Source organism: Aotus nancymaae, unplaced genomic scaffold (assembly GCF_030222135.1).
Source record: "Aotus nancymaae isolate 86718 unplaced genomic scaffold, 86718_ANA_hifiasm-v0.15.2.pri h1tg000025l, whole genome shotgun sequence".
Lineage (NCBI taxonomy): Eukaryota > Metazoa > Chordata > Mammalia > Primates > Aotidae > Aotus > Aotus nancymaae.
Window position 1 is genome coordinate 31,656,270 of NW_026988438.1, and position 17,414 is coordinate 31,673,683.

The 17,414-nt window shown below is 39.4% G+C and overlaps 1 protein-coding gene across 3 annotated transcripts in view; it reads right to left on the reverse strand.

Moving 5' to 3' along the window:
- CREB5 (cAMP responsive element binding protein 5) overlaps positions 1–17,414 on the reverse strand; it is a 422,757-nt gene that overhangs the window by 158,979 nt on the left and 246,364 nt on the right. The gene's annotated exons all lie outside the window — the stretch shown is intronic.

Genomic DNA, 17,414 nt, shown 5'->3' on the forward strand with positions numbered 1-17,414 from the left:
AGTTTCATCTTCACAACATGCATTTCTCATTTATTATCCAAACTTTTGGCAATCGCTCCTTGTAACTCAGCATTCACACTTTTCCAAATAAAAACGTTTACTATGTTTTGAGAGATGAAATGAAAAAAGACAGCAAAAAATAGATTTTTCTGTTTTTTGTTTAGAAAGTTTAGGCCGTTTGATCCATGATGGATGGAATGACTTTTCCATGGGATATTTTTAAGGGCGTCAGAAACACTTTGTTCTTCTTTGTGCTTTACACTTGCCTCTTAATTCTATTTGCGTAAGTTAGCCTCAGAATTTACATCATGCCTACAGCATGGTGCCCAGACTGGTCTCAAACTTCTGGGCTCAAGCAATCCTCCCACCACAGCCTCCTGAGCAGCTGAAGGCTGAATGTGGTCTTTGAATAATGGCTTTGCAAGAAGATGGATAAATCTTCTATTCTCTCAACCACTATTTTCCGAGAATTATCGGTTCAGGCCATGTTCCCCCCATATCCTGCCAAATTCCTCTTTCTTACCAATAGAAAAAAAAGTATAATCTTCCTTGTCTTTTTTTCCCCCCTACTTTCTTTGTAAAGTTCCTAAATACCTTCTTTCAAGTTTCATTTAAACTAGGGCATTTGGTAAGTTGATAGTTATAGTGTGCTCACAGCTGTGGGAAAACTGACATAAAAAAATAACCAGCTCAGAAAAATGGCCCATGCACAGCGTCTTTGAGTTTTTATGTTTTATTAGCAATTTGGACTCATTACTGTTTGGGGGAGGAAGGAAGGGAGGTAGATGTTTCTGCAAGTTGTTTCTTTAATGTATTAAGCAGAGTTTTCTAATCGGGTTTAATGCAACTCTGCCTGGCCCTTTTAGCTGGGCTGTAGGAGACGCAGGCAACATTGACCACTGGTCTCCGCTCTCCCTCACCCCGCCCTCCCCACACACCTCCTTGCTCCTCCCCCATGGTCCTTCAGGAGAATTCATTACCCAGAAGCAGAGGTCAGGCTAGGTATTTCATGATGCTTCCACAGAAAAATGAGATAACCTCCTCATCGCAACCCAATTTGCTCTCTGATCTTTCCCAGCTTTTGTCTTTTTCTTAGCCTTTTGGGCAAAGGCATGATAACCACTTGGCTCACAACTGCCACACTGTCAATGTAGCTTTGAATTACGACGACCAGAAAGAGCTGGGTAATATTTAATAGCCTGAGATCACAGACTTCCCTGACGCAACACTTAGCCAGGTCTGTCTTCCTTTCAGACCCCTCATTGTTTGTACCTGTTCTGTGACTTCTGGGAGAATACCCTGCCTCTAAAATTCCCTTTTTCTTCCCTTTTTGCTCTTCTGGGTTATTAATCCCACCACGCCAACCCGCTCCCCCCACCGCCACCCCATGAAAGGGCTGTCCATATTGTTACCAAAATGCATTAATGCAGACTGTAAGAGTTCTGTTCCTCATGTTGTATGAATCTTGGTAAATCTTTGGAATATAAAAACAAACTGCATGCTGAAATAGTCTTCTGTGGCATACCTCAGGAAAATCACCAATTATCACATTTGAGAAGACGTTAAGTACACAGAGATCACAGCTTCCGACTCAGTGGGCATCCTTTCCCTAGGAGCACAGGAATATGATGGGAAAGTGGTAGGCACAAGTGAAGTCAGAAGAATAAAACGGGAAATCTCATTTTAGTCAAACCTTCACCCTTGGAGGAAGAAAGGAAGGAAAGAAGGGAGGAAGGGAAGGAGAGAAAGAAGGGAAAACAAGGTAGTATTTTTCATCTTTTCTTAGACAAACATTATTCTTTAAGTCCTACAAGGCACTGAAACTGGAAAAGATTTGGAATCTAAAATACCAAGTTTTACTTCAAGGGCTGAATTGGCTCTTCAAGCTAATCAAACCAAGGATTTGATTTGATACATAGCTAGAAGACAAGAATGCAAATTCTATCTCTAGGGAGAAGATCACTGTTCAGCTTGTTTTTTCATGACCAAGATGAAAGCTCTCAGAGAGATGTTAGAAGCCAAGTGGGCAGAAAAGTCCTGGATAATGGGTTTCTAGGAAAGTACAGCTCTTCATTGAAGTCCTAGGACCAGGAGCATCAGCATCGCCTGAGAACTTGTTAGAAATGCAAATTCTTAGAACCGACTTGAGATCTCTGGGAGGGTGAGGCCCTGGAATCTGTGTGGTTTTCCAGTTCTTCTTCTGTCTGCTAAGTTTGAGAAGCCCTGTAACAGTCTCCCCCAGAAGAATTCAGCCTGCACCTTGGGAAGAAATAGTGATTACTAAGCCTCCATTCAATAAAACAGCAGTACATGAAGTACTCAAGTACCTAAAAGAAGTCAAGGGGTAGAAGAACGTGTATTATGGGCAAATGAGAGAAGGGGAGAGAATACTACAAACACACAAATGTAAACAGGTTATCAGAATCTCTCTACCTATCTATTAGAGATTACAAACATTAAATTTCTAGAATAAAAATAAATACTAGGATTATACGTGTAAAGAAACGACATCATCATGGAAAAGCAGGCTTTCAGTTTCTGATACCTCCACGTAGAAACCAGAGATGGTTGAACTGGCAAATATGAAAAACGGAATCTTAGACCAGAGACCTGTGGTCCCATCTTGCCTTAGAGGATCCTTCAGATTTCACTCAAAAGGGGAGAGCTGGCTGAGTGCTGTGGCTCACGCCTGTAATCCCAACACTTTCGGAGGCCCAGGCAGGGCAGATCTCTTGATCCCGAGCTCGAGACCAGCCTGGGCAAGATGGTGAAACTGCATCTCTACAAAAACCCCCAAAATTAGCCTGGCTTGGTGTCACACACCTGTAGTCCCAGCTACCTAGGAGGCTGAGGTGGGAGAATCACTTGAGCCTGGGAGGCAGAGGTTGCAGTGATCTGAGATTACTCCATTGCACTCCGGCCTGGGTAACAGAGTGAGATCCTGTCTCAAAAAAAATATAAAGGGAGAGCTTTTCCTCTAGGTGGGAGCATGTCCACTCTATTGATACACAAAATAAGTAGATTTTAGTATGACGGGGCATTTTGATCTTTCAACTATACCAACACCCATATGTATATCATCCTCTGTAGTAATCAATGAGTACTAAATAGTAAAGCCGATAGTGAAGCAAAATGGGCAGACAATAGCTAACTCATTCACCAAAGGCTTTTTTCCCCTTCCTTATCCTTCCTGGGAGAGAAAAGAGACAGAACTTCCTAAGCACCTCCCAGCATATTCACAGGTCATCTCATCCGGGCTGTGTGTTGTGGGGAGCTGGAGTTGGTTGAGTAGCTCATCGTCTGTAGGTAAGTGCTTAAATCAAACTTTTCAGAGAGAGATGACAAGTCAGCTTTATGGTTTGGCCCCCAAAGACTTACTGTGGGGAGCAAAAATCAACAGCCCTGCACTGCACGGGTTTGAGTTGGCCAAGTTTAACCACCACCATTTCCTGCAGAGGCAAGCACAAGAGTGCATTTAACCCACACTGCATTTGGAACTCCTCTCGGTAGCTTGAAATACAGTGCTTAGCTGGGGTGAAGCCACCTGGTGAAGTCACTTACCCTTAGATCTTTCCAGGTACTTAGAGGTCTCTGCCTCATAAAAGCTCAGGCCCCTTCAACATCTTGTCCAAACCATGTTAGGTTTTTTCTCACCTTTTAAATCAAGGCTGGTGGCTGACCCTGAGCGATAAGAAACTGTTTCAACCCATTAGATCATCAAAGGAATGACCTGGCTTTTTTTCTGCTCCTTTTTTGTCTCCTCTTGCAATGATTTTATGAAGTTCTTTGGAGGATCAGGTCTAGGCTGCTGGAAGAGCAGCCTTTTTTTCTGCTGTTCACTTTGGGGCAAGCGCCTTGTCCCCAGGGGTTGGCATGCACAGACCTAATATGAAATGCACTCACAGGAAGCAGATCCAAACAAAGAACTGTGTTCCCTATTACATGATGCTTCTGCCCAAGTACAGCATGTCAGTTTCCTTCACAGCTGGTGTGTTTGCAGATTGTTACAGGAAAAGCGGTTGTCATTTATAATGTTTACAATTTGCCTGCAACTTTCACGTTAAATCCTCATTATTTTCCTCCTTAAAAATAACATACATGAGGTTTAAAACTTTCTGTAAGTGCAAGGTAGGGCTCCCTACTACATGGACAATAAATGGGTGTGCTGTAAAGCTAGAGTGAGAATGAACCTGAAAAACCAATCAATCAACTATTACTTATTTGCGAGAAAAATAAAATTCAGAAAATACCAGAGCTTTCCTGAATTCTGTGACTCTGTTTCAATAAAGATAGGGAGTTATATTTATGAAATTTAGTCTCTAAATGCTGCAAGTAATTTATGCTAGCAGACATGCACATAGCCCAGAGAAAAAATTAGACGATGTATTGCGAAAATTTTGATTTTGTGCAGAATGAAGAAATAGTTTCCCTCCTTGACATGTACATAGAGACTGGGCTCCATGGGAGTCAGAGGGGTCAGGATGGTAGATGGGGAAATGAAAGAGAGAATATTTATGGGAAAATCTTTATTCCTGTTCATTATATAAATTCAAGAGATACTCACTGAGCATCCAGAAAGAGTGATACATACAAGTCATAAACAATCATGACATAACAAATGCTATGGGAGCAGAGTAGGCTGTACCAGGGGAAGGACCACCAGGAATGGGGCTCAAGGAGGAAGGAATAAATTGAAGAAGGCTTTACTGAGGACACTGCCTCTGAATTAAGGTTTGGGGGCTAAGAAGAAAAATATCAGAAGCAAGAGACTGTAAGATCCTTCAAGTAAGGGCCATGTTTTCATTTCTACTTCTCCCCTCACCCCCATTTTCTACCCTCCCCATCATCTCCTGGGATAAAAGCTCAAAAAGTGCTCAGTGAATGAGTGTTGAAATTTATTCAGATAGAGAAAACAGCACTGATGACAAGAAATTGCCAAAGTTGTTGGAACCTTGAAGGCCTGGCAAGCAACAGAGAGTGACTAAGGGAGAGGTTTGTAAAGAGTGTGGAGGGGGAATGTAAGCTGGGGTCAGACTGAGAAAAGCCCTGCAGGAAGTGCCAAGAAGAATGGCTTCTTCCTTTGGATTCCAGCACTTCCCAGAGTGAATTGTGGGGGACACAAGTTCTAGAGAATATTAACATAAGAATAAGAATAAGAATGGGAAGAAGGAGGGAGGAAAAGGTAAAGGGGTAGAGGCATAATTCCGTATTTAAATAAGTTTAGAGAACATTAATTTAACAAAGTTCTCTAAGCCTTTTTTACTGTAGGATTTCTCAGTTTTTGTGTGTCTGTGTTTGTTTGATTTTTTTTTTTAAATCGAGATGAGGTTTCACCACGTTGGCCAGGCTGGTCTCAAACTCCTGACCTCAGGTGATCCACCCACCTCAGCCTCCCAGAGTGCTGAGATTACAGGTGTGATCCACCACGCCCAGCCAGCTTTCTCAGTTTTTAATAAGATAATGTTTTATTTCCATATCTGTGTGGACAGTACTGGATGGTGCAAATTATCCCTGTCTGTAATTTTGCATTTGTTTGAGTGATTAGCTATCTCCACCTCCCCATGTAGATTATCAGCTTTAAGAGGGCAAGGACTATATCTGCTTTTGCTTACCACTATATCTCTTCAGAATAACAGACCGCCTAATTCAATGCATAAATGATAGTTTGGCTGGGTATAGAATACTAGGTTCAAAATAATTTCCCTCAGTTCATTTGAGAACACTGGTTCTTTGCTTTTAAGAACAAGTGTTGCTGATGAGACATTTGAGGCCATTCTGAATTCTTTTATTTTAATTCTAACTTTTTTTCTTCATAAAAAACACTTAATAGAATGTTCTGTTTGTTTTTATAGATAGGCTATAAGCTGTCATAGCAATGTTACAGTATGCACAGCACATTTTTGGCATCATTTACAGAGAAAGGAAACTGCCAATCATCTCAACTCATTTCAAAACAGTTCTTTAATAAATTTTTGCTCCAAGGCCACTGCTGCTCTTCAAGATTGTTAAAGTTTGGAGTATGGCTGAGGGACCTGGGGAAGCACCCACTTGCTCCTGGTGTTTCAAGCAGCAGTTTCCTTTAACTTTTCTCTACTGTTCTTATTGTGTCTTCTAGAAAATTCAATCAAAATGTCTGATCCAATAATAATACAACTGTCATTTCCCAGTGCTGTTATATATATGTGAATATATGTGTGTGTGTGTGTGTGTGTGTGTGTGTGCATATATATATATATATCTCTTAATTTTCTTATATCAAGAGGAGCTTATGAGAGGAGGTAGGTATATGGAGTTGGTTTGCCATCTTGAACCACTGTATTTGTATTTAATTTATGTATTTTAAACTCATCATTCATTAGAAATATTTAAATGATACTGAAATTTAATTCAAATTAGTCTATATAGCCTCAAATTTTTTTGTATCTTTAAATTAGGAGGCAGCTTAAAAACTAAAAATAATTGTAAAATATGTTGTCACAAAGAGTTGCATATTTATGTAACTTGGTTTCCAGCTCCTTCTGCCAAAGGATACCATGAGGATTAACAATAATGTTGGTCTAGGGCTTTGTGCTCTCTAAATGTAAAACATATCTGGCTACAGGACATTGTCACAGCATAGTGAGAGGAGAATAAAAAAAGTTCTTGAGTTTAGAAGAGCGTTCTGCAGCTCACACTTTAAACTTCCTCATAAGTAGAAAAAAATGCGTGTTGCCTTAAAGCTGAATTTGCCCTTCCCTTGCATAAAATATCCAACATCCTAAAAGACATTTAACTCTGAACGCCATTTCCATCTTCTGAAGTGCCACAGGAACCAATTCCAGCTGCTGAGAGGGACTTTCCAGATATGAAACAATCGCCTGTAAAGACCATACTCAGGTGTCCCTAATAAACAAGAAAAATCCCATCCACCTAGTATGTTTATTGAGTAGGTTGTTTAAAACATTGAATCTCTTCCACATTTGTGAAAGGAATGAGTCAGTTGGTCAGTGTACTGAGGAAGAGGACCAAATAAAATATTCATTCGCATTTTGGAAATCCCTCAACATGAAGACTTATTATAAATTATGACATATATATTTATATATATAGTGTTTATATATATTTATATATAGTGTTTATATAAATATTTAATTAGAAACCAAGTCTGTATTTATTTAGAGACCGAGTCAATAGAGGGACCACTGAGAAAGCACTCATTTATTGATAGTCTATAGCCTATGTCTGTGCTGTTTTTTCCCCTAAAACAGGAGACTGCTATCTCTACCCATGGTTTTTACCAATTGCGCAGCAGCTGTCAACCCTTTCCTTATCCTCCTCCCCAAACTGGAGACTCGACATAGCCTTCCCATCACCCCTTGCTTTAATCAGCTCAGAGTCTGAGAAAGCCAGGCTGCATCCTCCTGGGAACACCATGAACTGCTGGTGGGCCACTTGGCCAGGCCTCAGTGAGCTGTCTATTTGATAGTGTCTCTCACGTTTCTGTGTGCATGAGTGCAGACGTGCTTTGTTCTGGGATGCCTGAGCTCCCCAGCGCAGCTGCAAGGACTGGCTTCTCTTGCAATGAAGTTAATTGCTGCATGTACAGAACAGAAACTCTTGCCTCCTTCACCACTGCTAAGCATCTCCAGCCTGCATGAAACTCCAAATAAAAGTCGATCTAACAACAAAGCCTTTAAAGCAAAACTGACACTCAAATCAGTTCATGGGCAGAGGTAGATAGGAACTATTGTTTTGGCCATAATTCTGTTTCTGAGTTCGTACAACCACAGAGTAGGTCATAAAATGAATTTTACTCTTTGATTCTGTAAATTTTATCCTGATTCTTTGAAAAATAATTCTGGGGCATGTATGAGAAAATGGTTCCAAAAGGCAGTTAAAAACTCATTCTCTCATTTTTCTAGAGCCATAACTATCCCTGATGTGCAAGCCATGCTCCACCCTTATGAGGGTATTTATTTTTATTGCATGCTCTGCATTAAGGAGGACAAAGGTGTGGAATAAATGATGCCTATGGTCACAAATACATTGTTTACACCAGAGTAGCCTAAGATAGACTATAATGTGCCTACTCAGTGAGCAGACAAGAAATGGAACCAGCGGTTCATCATTGTGTTCAATCAGTGTTCTCTGTGTGCAAACAAAGAGATTTATACACACATAAAGCCATAAAAACATCCTTCAGGATATTTCTATGAATCAGTTTATGACTGTACTCTAATGAGCCATGCCATCGTATATCTAAGCAGCTGGCTTAGGATAGCTGATTGGTTCCACTACTTTACAAAGGAGACACAATGACTAGAATAGTGCTTCAGAGCAATTTTATTCTTTTTTTCAGACAGTCTCGCTCTGTCGCCCAGGCTGGAGTGCAGTGGCGTGATCTTGGCTCACCGAAACCTCCGCCTCCTGGGTTCAAGCGATTCACCTGCCTCAGCCACCAGTAGCTGGGACTACAGGTGCCTGCCACCACGTCTGTCTAAGTTTTGTATTTTTAGTAGAGATGTGGTTTTACCATGTTAGCCAGGATGGTCTCAAACTCCTGACCTTGTGATCCTCCTGCCTCGGTCTCCCAAAGTGCTCGGATTATAGGCCTGAGCCACTAGGCCTAGCCGCAATTTTATCCTTGAAGTGTAGGCTAATGGGATGTGGTGGGGCGGGCGGAGTGGGGGTGGGTTGTGGAGAATAGAATGGCAAGGAGAACTGAGGGTCGACTCTGCTCTAACAGCACTAGTGAGAATTGTCAAAGCAGGCTCTGGCTTAGTCCCTGAATTCCTTCTGACTTGACAGGGTATATGTCTGGAAACCAATTGTTCAGAGACACGTCCTTGAAACTTTGAATTGATCACCTATTTCTCCAACACATGGCACAAAACAATTATTTTACAACTACATCCACCATGTACTTACAGCCCTTTGTAAATATGACAGGTGTGGCATTGTAATGGGGTTGGTGCCTTGCAGATGGGACAAGTGTATTTTCAGGAGGGATTCTGGCTGCATGGAAAACTATTACATGTACCTAATCACCTGAAATTCTCTCAGAAAAGACCCTCTTTTTCTTTACTTTTCTTTGGTACACAATAATCATCTCATGTGTTGTCCCGTGAGATGGCTGTCCTGACATATTTCCTAAACAAGAGGACACTGAGAGAGGGGCTAAAACCTTCTTAGTGGGTCAAAAAGGATTCTGAAAAAAGAAAAAAATACATATTCTTATATGTAAATGTACAAGGTCAAAAAATCAGTTTGTAATAGTCAAAGAGAAATGCATTACAAACGAAGTGCCCTGGGTTAAACATCCCTCTCAACTCTCAAGAGGCATGAAAGTGCTGGCTGTGCAGAGACGGACTTTCTTTAAAAGGTCTCCCCTGTTCACTCACTCCTCAGCCCCTTTACCCAAGAGAGGAGGTCAGGAGCTTGAACTGACAACTGTTGAAAGTGTTCGTACTGCGAATCCAAGGCTGTGGCCAATTGGCCTTGGTGAACATTGCTATTCCCCATCTGATACTACACATTCAGGCTTTAGGTCATTTTTGCACCATGCTGCTATAAAAATCATCTGATTTTAACATAGAAATACTAAAAAGGAGGAAATGATTAGGTATAAATAAATGAGAGTGATTTCTTTTTGGTTGTTCAGAAGAATGTTGTACTCTGTGATATTACTCAAGAGGCTAAACACCGTATTATCACATTGAATCTGAGAATGAGGAATGCTATGTCCATGATCGTCCACTTGATCTTAGATTTAACAATCTCAACAAAACTCTCTTGTCCTTATCTTCCTATTTTCTTTGTTGTTTTTATTTTCAGCTGAAATAACTTGGAAAAGATAAATTTGTGTTCAAGTAGATTCTAGCTTTTAATTGTGCCCTTTGTTTAAGCTTATGAGTAAATGTTATGATGTTATGTGACCAGTCCACATAAAAGTAAAGCTGGACTGAATTTTAGACACGTACCTAAACATGTCTCCATGGATTTTCTCTTAATCAATAAAAAGAATATTCAATATACTCAATGTTCTACATTTTTTAATGTTTTAGAATGTGTTAATGAACAGTTGGCTTGTTTTTCTCCCTTTTCTTTGTCCAGCTCTAACTGTTGGCCTTGATGGGGATTAATTAAATCCTGTTATTCCTGTTATAGTCTCTGCACAAAGCTCAGTTGACTGCAGACATTTAAAGTTCCCCAATCTGCATCAGTATGTAAAACAAAGATATAAACAAAAATTCCAAAATGTGTATATTTGCAAAGATGGTACCCTTATGAAAACTAAATGTACACATGACTAACAGAAACCTTTTATTTTTGTGATAAAAAAAGCAAATAATATACAAATTTATCATCTTAACCATTTTTAAGTGCATAGTCCAGTTTAACAGAAACTCTTTTAATCTTATTAAATTGATTTGTGTTTTTGAAACAAAGTCTCTGTCACTCAGGCTGGAGTGCAGTGGCACGAACATGGCTCGTGGCTCACTGCAGCCTTGACATCTTGAGCTTAAGCAATTCTCTCTCCTCAGCTTCCTGAGTAGCTAGGACCACAGGTATGTGCCACAATGCCTGGTTAATTATTTTACTTATTTTGTAGAGACAAGCAGGATTGCCATGTGCCTTAAGCTGGTGTCGAACTCCTGAATTCAAGCAATCCTCACACCTTGGCCTCCCAAAGTGCTGGGATTATGGGCATGAGCCACCACACCCAGCCTTATTTTGTTTTAATGCTTTTTGGTGTAAATTTTCAGACAGGAAAAAACATTTAAAGAGCAATACAATAAACACGTACATGCCATGACTCAAGCTAAGAAATAAACGTTAGAAACAGAATCGCGCCTCGCATAGTGGCTCATGCCTGTTATCCCAGCACTTTGGGAGGCTGACACAGGCTGATTGAGCTCAGGAGTTTGAGATCAGCCTGGGCAACACGGTGAAACCTCATTTCTACAAATAATACAAAAATTAGCCAAGCATAGTGGCATACACCCAGTTATTCTGGTGGCTGCAGTGGGAGAATCACCTGAGCTCAGGAGGACAAGGCTGCAGTGAGCCGATATTATGCCACTGCACTCCAGCCTGGGCGATGGAGTCAGATCCTGTCGCAAATTAAAAAAAAAGAAGAAGAATCGAATTTTCACCTGTAAACCCCTCCTAGGTCCTACTCATTCCCCTCTCCCCTGCTTCAAAGGTCACTGGCATCTTGAATTTGTTAATTATCAAACCTATGCCTGGCTTTAGACTTTTACTACATGTGTGTACATTTGAACGTCTCATTTCTGATCAGGATGACACACGGGTGTCCACTGTGATGCTTGGTTATATGGAAGATATTAAAATACAGTCCTTTTTTAGTTTGAATGAATATTGCCCATATACCACCCATATCTAAACCATTTGCAATCTCATCCCTAGTGACCCTCTTCTGCAAACTTATAAAACGCCATACAGCAAAGGTAAATAAATGGATTATCCAGGATTACAGGACATTTCAATTGCAGAATCCAGAAGAAAATAGTATAGAAGGCTCCTGCCATTGCCTACTACTAGCCTGTGATGTTGGTATGCTCTAGGGCTTCATAATATATTTATAAGCGCTCCACAATATGTAATAAATCATTATGTATTGATTTAAACAGTGCCATTTGTAAGCCTCAAAGTGCTGTACTGTATTACACACATAAAGGAATCAAATCACTTTGCCAGCCACTGACAGGCAGAAGCTGCTCAGTTAGGAGGCCAGCTATTCGAGTGGGAGCAGATCTCCTCAGTAAGCTGAGAACTAGAAGATGGGGAGCAAGGTGTATCGACTCTTGAAAGCGGCAAGCCTTGGCTAATCGCTGAGGGAGTATATCTGAGACTTTTAACAGTTTGGATAAAGAAGCAATCTCTTATTTGTATAAATCAATGTTTTCATTAGAGGTCTGGTGTATCTGTAACTTCACAGGTGTAATGTATATTGGCTACTGGAAATGAAAAACAGCTTTAAACAATGCAGTAAAGGTAAGTAAATGAGGGAAAATCCACATGCTCCTATACACAGCCTCAAGTGACAGGCAGCTGTCAGCTTCATTAAAATGTCTTTGGATCTAAAAGAAATTCAAATGGTCAGGACTTGAGATTCTAAAATCCACTCTAAAGGGAGTAGTGTGGTGGGATCAGTTGTACTTGCTTTGCCAGAGCCAATTGTTAAATACTCAGGAATCTTGCAAGCAGGTTCTTAAACTGTTGGTAGCTTCACATGGACCATGATAAGAGCATTTATGCTGCAAAAACCAGCAAATACTACAAATCAGGGCTCTTCTCCCAAGGAGCTGGTTTATCAGCATGCCACTGCTTCTATGCATCTTTGGGTGGTAGAGTTTGTACTTTAATTTTTACTGGATTCTGCAAAGAGTCTTTTGAACAGCTTATGGATTCATTTGCAGATAGATGAATGCAAAAATATCCTTATACCTGACAGTTAAATAATGTGAGGTGATGTCTAGCATGTTCTCTTAGTTGAATAGTAAACTCACATTTTCCCAAAGTGTAACATAGGAAAAGACTAGCATGGAAATAGCTACTTCTAAAGGAATAAAGTAAATGTATAATGAATGTTTTCACCCACACTCAATCAGACTCAAGGAAACACTACTTGCCTTCATGCTGGAAATCTGGAAGGTCATGCCATGTCAACAGACTGACAAGTTACAGAATTACTTCTGTTCCTAAGAAAATCACCTGCATTTCAAAATCCCATCACCCCAAAATGCCTCAAGGAGAAAAACAGAACAAACTTATACATGTTTAGTGAATATACCTAGTTCTATTTTTCAAATGATAGCTATAATTTTTTCAGAGATGGCTCTTTCAGAATACGAGTTGGTGCCTTCATATCTTTTGATTAAAAGGAATAGTTTATGGACACAGGGAGGGGAGCACTACACACTGGGGTCTGTTGGGGGGAAATAGGGGAGGGACAGTGGGGGGTGGGGAGTTGGGGAGAGATAGCATGGGGAGAAATGCCACATATAGGTGAAGCGGAGGAAGGCAGCAAATCACACTGCCACATATGCACCTATGCAACAATCTTGCATGTTCTTCACATGTACCCCAAAACCTAAAATGCAATTAAAAAAAAAAGGAATAGTTTATATTTGATGTTACACTTTACATGGAAATTTTCCAAGGTAATCTCTTCAACTCCCTGCCCAATCATACACAATTTATTAGTCATTTTCCTAATTTTATTCTCTTCCTTGTTTTAATTTCACTCATGTCTGTGGCTACAGAGCTCAATGCCATACCAATTCTAAAGATGTTTCCTAGACAGGAAAAAGAAGAATGAGCTTGGAGTATCCATTACAAAGGTTTTCACCTTTGGGCACGTGTGCAAAGGCAACTGGCCACTAATCATCTTTTATTGAATCAGATTTTCCCTGTTCTTAAAAGACAGCCTACAATAAAATTACACATTTGGGTAGCATCTTAGGAATCCACTGTGATCCACCCATTAGCAACAGGCACCAAAGCCTAAAAAGTTTATTCCCAGGCGAATACGTGTAAGAGGATAGTTATGTAGTAACAGTTTATTGCGCATCTACTCTGAGCACAAGGCCCCTTGCATGCAATCTCTCTAACCCTCACAACATGACTGCAAGATAGTATTATTTAATCCCATTTTATAGATGGAGAAACTAAGGCTCAAAGAAAGTAGACGGACCACACAGAAAGTAGGGAGAGAAAGAATTCAGACCCATCCTGGCTAGCCTCTCTCTACTCCACCACCTGTTTCAATACAGTGCTATCTGAATTAGACCACATATTCATATTCTTTCATCTACGCTGATTTTCTGTAAATACTTGTATTTCGGACACTTTAAAAATTAGAACTATTAAAAGTTTAGGTTACTAGAATAAGTATCTTTAAAACCATAATATGAAACCATAACTTCCATTATAACCTTAAAGCAATTTGAAAATAGGAGCTTTCACAGGAGTGATATTGTGACATTATAAATTATGAAATGCTACCCTGTTATTCTAACTTTAATAGCTAATATTGAGAGTATAAAAAGTCATTAATATAAACTATTAGATATGAGAAATTCATATAAAAATTAAAATATGGCTCACTAGCAGTTTACCTTAAAATAATTTTTTTAAAAATTATTTTGGGAGTAAGAGATTATTCCATAGCCAAAATTTATAATTTGGCTATTTCTACACATTTGCTTAGGCTTCTAATAATAATAATGGCAATATCTTTCACTTTTAACCACAAAATCCAGTAGGTCAAATATTATTTATCTGGATTTACAAGTGAGGCAGCTGAGGCTCAGACAGGTAGAAAGTCACAGAGCCAGAACTGGATTTCAGCTCTCATGATTCCTATCATGGTGCTTCCTCTACCATGCTACATACAACCATGAGTTTACGAACATTTGAAATAGTGAAAGTGCAAGAGACAGCTGTAGCACTTCCAATAAAAGAATAAAGAATTCCAGCTCAAAATGTAACACGCACAGTTAACAATGCAAAACACCACCTTGAAACGATAGGTACTTTTGGATGGGAGGAAAGAAAGTTCAGCAAAAGTTTACGTCTGACATACATTGGTATCAAGTGTCTGACAAAAGAAAGAGGACCAGGAAAAATTGAAACAGAAATAGAAAGGTCCAGAAGTCTTTATTTTAATTTAAATTTTTTTTGTAGAGATGGGGTCTAGATTTGTTGCCCAGGCTGGTCTCGAACTCCTGGGCTCAAGAAATCCTCCCACCTTGGCCTTCCAAAGTGCTGAGATTACAGGCATGAGTCACCATGCCTGGCTCCAGAAATCTCTCTTAAACCTGTGTTTCAAGTTCATTTAAGGCTTATTCTTCCATATGCTGCTATGACATTAACAAGACACCTGGTTAGGCCACTTTTTGAATGTATTTGGTGGGAAATGCTCTCTCTTCTTTTGGCCCTTTCCCTAAGAATACATTTACAGCCTTTTGTATTATTTTTAGCATAGTCTCCATCACATCCTGAAAAGACAGCAACAGTAGTCTTTTTCTACATTGGCCTGAAGTCATTACTATGATTTTCAATAAAAATTGCCTGGCACACGCTAAAGTATATTTGTTAAAAGATACATTTGTTTTACAGGTTAATTTGCCAGAAGGTACAAACCTGCTTTTCCTACTAATTGAAAAAAAAAAAAGAAATAGTAAAAACAAAATCCTGTCCTCTAGCAACGAGCTGTCTTCATATTCCCATTCTACCTTTTACTACCACTGCCAATGTTGGATGGCTGCCATTCCTGAAAGTAAACAGTAAAAGGCGTTCTGTTACCACTAATCACAGTACTTGGCTTTTCTAGGGCACAGACCCTTGCCATCTTTTATGTGAACCAAGTAAACACATCAGAAAACTTCCATCCAATATGCCAACGTCCAATAATCAAAGATGACTAAAATCACCATTTGTTGTCTCTTTTTTTAAAAAAAGATAATTTAATTTAAGATCTAAAGGGCCATCTGCTACCACTATAGATAAGTGCATCCTTAGTTTGGAAAATAAGTGGTAATATTCTTTGCCTTTGCTATTAAGAAATATGTAGGTCAGAAATTTCTCCTTTGTTTTACATCATTGAACAAAATAACCTGATGATGATTTGTTTACTACTCATCTGAACATTAATTTCCTACTAGGGGGAAAAGCACTAGGCTAATTCTTAGCAGCCTGGTGTTGTGATATTTTAGCGTTCCACTTGAAGGATTTTAGACTCTCTGGATCTATATGATTGAAACGGCATGACTGTGTCCTGGCAGAAGCAATCAGTTCAGGCAGCTAAATGATTTTTAAATGGAAATGGCCACACAACTGATTTGACCAAGACAATCAATACTGCTTTATGAAGACAGCAAAAAAACAAGCAGATCAGCTGGGCCATGGTCCCACTTCATGGCTACAAGGAGATGCAATTTACCAGGAATGCTTAAGACAGAAAATCTTGTTCCAGAGAATCTGAGTTCCGAGGTGTATGTGAAATGCCCAAGTCAGCACCTGACACAGAGAGGGTGTTTAACAAATATTACTCTTTCCATTTCTCTATTCTGGACACAGAATTTTTCAAATGTTTTATTCGATTATGTGTTTTTGGTATTAAGTATAATGGTGATCGGCAGATATTGGGGACTATTGGTGTGTACACAATTCAACAGATGGCAGCAGATGTAAATGGGAGTTGGAGAAAGTTATCTACTGGTTTTGCATATTCCTTGTGACGTGGCCATGGGTGTGCATGTTTCAAAAGGTGGTTTTCCATTGCAAGAGCTTCTTCTGTAACACTTTACTGTTCTTGATATTGTCCTAAGTGTTTTCTAGTAATCAAATGACTATTTAGCTCATTACTTCATGAAAGCATTATAATCTTGATGTTTCATATGATGTAATAATGAAAAGGTAATTTGTTTCTAAACATAATTTATTCATTCATGGATGCATTTAATCATTCATCAAAAATTACTGATAACCCTCTATTTCTAAAGAACTACAGAGAATATAAGAGATAATAAGATATGGTCTATTCCTCAAAACAACTAGCATTTAGTGGGAGAATGATGAAAAAAGGTCTCAAATGAAAGGTAATACTCCCTTTCTATGCTGTGTCAAATACATTCCAAGTGGATTGAATAACACTCTCTGGTGGCTTGGAGGATGATCCATACTATATGCCATCTGCAAGGTCAGAAGTTGGCAAATTTTTTTGTAAAGTGCCAGATAGTAAACATTTTCATCTTTGAAGGCTAGCCGTTCTCCATTGCAGTTGCTCCACTCAGCTGCCATAGACAATACATCCATGAATGGATGGGGCTGTGTTCCAATAAAACTTTATTTGTGGACACTGACATTTAAATTCGTTTAAGTTTTACGTGGCATGAAACATCATTCTTCTTTTTATTTTTCCAACCATTTAAAAATGTAGAAACTATTCTTAGCTTGTGGGCCATACAAAACAGGTGGCAGGCTGAATGTGGCCCATGGGCCATGGTTTACCAATTCCTGTCCTAGGTTGGAGGCGTTTTGGTGGCTTCTTTTCCTTGGAAAATCTTGCTGGTGGCCAGGAATCACAGAGATTTCAACTGCCTTCTTTGTATATAGTTCACCTTTGACCACGTATGTGAAGTTACCTTTATAATTTATGTCTTCCAGGGAAACCACAGCGGGTTTTCTGCACACCAACAAAAACCAGTCCCTTCCTCTCTGGTGGAGTGTAACTGCCTGATGATGCTTGTCATCCAGAAAAGCTCTATTTAGATTCCAAAAGCACAAAACCTTTATGGGTACATCAAAGTATTCAAGGTATAGCTTTAATCAGAAAGAGAGCAAAAGAAGAAAGACTTCAAAACCAGGCTTCCTTTGCTTTTGTTTTTAAATACAAGAATCTTTAA